This window comes from Oryzias melastigma, linkage group LG21 (genome assembly GCF_002922805.2).
Source record: "Oryzias melastigma strain HK-1 linkage group LG21, ASM292280v2, whole genome shotgun sequence".
In the NCBI taxonomy this organism is placed as follows: domain Eukaryota; kingdom Metazoa; phylum Chordata; class Actinopteri; order Beloniformes; family Adrianichthyidae; genus Oryzias; species Oryzias melastigma.
In genome coordinates this window covers 21,746,753-21,750,665 of record NC_050532.1, presented here as the reverse complement: position 1 = coordinate 21,750,665, position 3,913 = coordinate 21,746,753, and positions in this window count along the sequence as shown.

Here is a 3,913-nt window from a genome sequence, read left to right as displayed (position 1 = left end):
GTCAAGAAATGCTAACTAGTAAAATACTGGCATCTAAAAGGAAATAACTTTTAAATATGAATTAATATGCTTCAAATCAGGATATTTTCTTGAGATGCGATGCTGTGGTTCCCAAAAATTACATCAACAAATTGAAGGAGTTGCTGCAATCTACAGAGGTCCCACAAATGCATCACACGCCGTTTTCAAAGTTAATCCTCTCCAACAGCATCCCTGTTACGAAAGCTGCGAGGATGCCTCAGCGAACAGCACGCATGCTCACGTATTTGTCGCTGCTAATAAACATAAAAAGCCCACAGTGAGCCAGATCAACAGAATTCCTGCTAAACGAAGCGGCTGCTGAATAATCAAACTGAATCTCGCCTTGTATTATACATGTTATGACATAACCACAGGGAACTGAGTCGTGTGCAATCTTTTTATAACGGTATATTCACTTCCCTGCAGGTAAAGAACATTTACTGACGCTCATTCAGGAGTTCACATGCAGAGTCTGCAAAGAACTGAAAAAAGTAAAGAAAAAGTAGTCTACAAATCCTAAAGAATCTAAGCTCAGAAATCACTTCTTTCAAGTTTTCATCAACACTGCAGAGATTCTCAAAAACATGTAAACAGATTCACAGCTTTAATAGAAGAACCAAACTAAACCTTATTAAATATAGTTTAACACAGTATTCACTTAAGAAAACCTAAGATTGCTAACATTTAAAAAAGTAGCTAGTCTACTGGTTTAGTAACAGATCTCACAGTGACTAAAATCATGAGTTACTTGTTTAAACTAACCAATTTCTGCAGCCTTAGTTACCCAAACCTGACCACAGATGGAGCAGCAGGGAAAAGACTTCATTTATGCAAAGAATCTTGCCTGTGAGAATAATTCAGGCAGCAATTAGGTTTGTCAGCACAAATTTAATTATATAATTAGAGAGACAATTTAGCAATCTAAACCTAATAGTTTGGAATTGTGACAGGGTACACCACGCTCTTTTTTTGTGAGAGGGAACAAGGCGAAAACGGGTGGAAAATGTTGCCTAAAATGTTTCAGTGCTGGAATTTTTTTATGTTAGCTCTCAGTAGACGGGACACTTTGGTGGGACCTTTTTATTTTTAGCAGTAGAGAGGATTGTTGCTGTTTAAGGCTGTTAGTTAATGGACAAAAGTGCTGTAATTATTTAGCCTGTTTGGAGTAAGAAACAAATAAATTAAGTCAAGGTGTGCAGCAACCTGTCCAGAGTGTATCCTGCCTTCCCCCAATAGTCACTGAGATAGGCTCCAGCAACCCCATTAATTAAGCAGATTGAGCGGGTTTGGAGAATGGGTGTATGTGTGATTGTGTGGCCCCACAACAGACTGGTGACCTGTTTAGGATGTACCTGTCTTCAACCAGTAGTAGCTTGGATAGGCTCCAGCAACGACATGACCCCAAAAGAAATTTGTGTTGAAAAGTCTACGTCCCTGGAAGGTCACTCAAAACAGATAATAAAAACAGTTTTTATTATATGAGGAATCTGAGTGAATGAATGAATGAATGAAAGAACTAAATAATTAATATCTATTTACATAGTATTTTACAATGACTTTAGGTGTGTGTCACAATAAAAGTAAGAGTAAAACTTAAAATGAGGTAAATTAAGAACAAAATTACAAACAGTATACCTTTACAAAAAGCACTCCGCAATAAAATACATAAAAAATAAATAAGAATGCAATAAAACAAATAAAAGACAATAAATCCATCCATCTTCTTCCGCTCATCTCGCACCGGGTTTTGGGGGCAGCAGTCTAAGCAAAAGATACCCAGACTTTCCTCTCCCCGGTCACTTCCTCCACCTCCTCTGGGGGGGACCCCGGGCAATTATTCATGCTTTTCTTCTCATTTAGATTACTGCAACTCTCTTTTTACCTCTTTTAGCAAACGTTCCCTAAATCGTCTTCTGTAATTTCAAAACTCTGCAGCAAGGCTTTTAACCGGACAGCAACTTGACACACATCACTCCTCTGTTTCCTACTAAATTTTGAATTGATTTTAAAATTCTGCTTTTAATTTTTAGAGCCTTGTAAAGTCAAAAACTGACAAACACCCTTGACCTTTTAACCCCATACTCTTTGGCCCTGTTCTTAAGGTCTTCCAACCAACATCTCTTAAGTATTCCAAAAGCCCGCTTTAAGACGAGAGGAGATCTCTGCTTTCAAGTCGTTGTTCCTCGTCTTTGGAACTCCCAGATTGGCTCCGATGAGTGTTTTGAATCCCAGGTCAAGAGCGCTTTTAGGATGGATGGATGGATGGATGGATAGATGGATGGATGGCCCAAATCAGAACTAACCTGTACCTCACAAGACTTTTCCTGAACCAACTTATGCTTCAAAATTGGTGGCAAAAGGCTCAATTTAGCCAATTCCTCAGGAAAATAAATGTATTGATGCTATAATATCCTAAAACCAGCAGCTTTTTACCTCAACTAATATATATTTCAACCAAAACATGTCATAGACTCCTCCACAGTGTGTTATTTTGGTTTTAAAGAAACCGATTCATTCTATTCTTTCAACTAATGAGGAAATAAATATGTTTTGGCAACTGGAAGTCAGCGGGGGTAGCAGGAAATGCTTGTGCGAAGAAGAATCACCACCGACTCGTGCCGAAGCAAATCACTGCTTGGCATTGCTCAGGTCACACAAGGTAGCCTATGGCAGACGTATACGGCAACAGCCGTGTGTGTGTTTCTGCTCCGAAATGCCACGGAAACAGATGAACGCCGCGACTCACCGGTCATATATCCTCTCCCACCCTGCTATCATTGTGTATGAATGCTTACCGAGAGGAAACGATAGATGCAGACATTCCACAGCCCTTATTCCCCCTCACTCTATCTTGTTGCCATGGGAACCGGAGCAGACGGGAGACAGGTTCATATCGGCCTCCCTCAGGTCTCCAGTCACAGCCTCCTTCAGTGTGTGTGTGTTTGGGAGTGTGTGTGCTGTCAGAGCCGACTGCTCCTGTGTGGGCCACTGATACTCGCTGATTAAAGGAAGTTATAATTTGATTTTCTCAGCAGGCGCCGTTTAATAGAGCAGTTTAACTAAAGCTGTGCCATCCCCAGGGCTTATGGAAGCAGAGGGAGAGGAGGAAAAAGAGAGATTCATATACATATAGAAAGAGGGAGAGTGAGAGTCATGCTAATCCCAAAGCCTTCACCCTCCAACAAACTCTCCCACTCATTCTCTCCTTCTAATTCTGTTTGCCTGTTTTGCCGTCTGTCTCCTCCTCACCCCCTCGCCGCTGTTTCTTTTGCTCTTCCTCCGCCTATTAATCTGCGCTCTCCCTCCTTCCTCCCTCCTTTTAGTGGAGCAAACATGGGAGGGCTGGCTTCTCTGCGTACAAGCCGGCTGTATTACTGGCCCATTGTGATAATAGTGTTTAATTATCCTCTCAGCTAAAATCAGCCCCATCACTCCGCTTCTCTTCCCCTCTTTCTCTCCCACCACCCGTCTGTGGTGTGTCTGATACTTCCCCTCTCCCCCCCTGCACCATGCCACCACCAGCAACCCCCCCTACCCCTGTTCTCCAGCTATTTCAGACCCATTTAGAGGGATAAGCATCTTGAGACAGAGGGTTTTTTTTTTGCTCTCTTTCACAGAGAAGTGAGGGGAGGATATGGAGACTGGCATCTCAGTGCCCGCCTCAGAATACCAAGCAGGGGCCCGGGTATCTTAATATGCAGTGCGGGACAGAGGCTCAGATCAAAGACAGCCAGAGACAGACAGAAGGATGGGTTGGTGGGGGGGTGAGAAAGGAAGGGAGTGGGTCCCTTCACTTCTTCTCATCTTTGCATCCCTTTTTACTTCATCCTACGTCACTCCCTTGACCCAACAAAACAAATCTGCCTCCCCGCCGGTGTCTCACATAGCATGT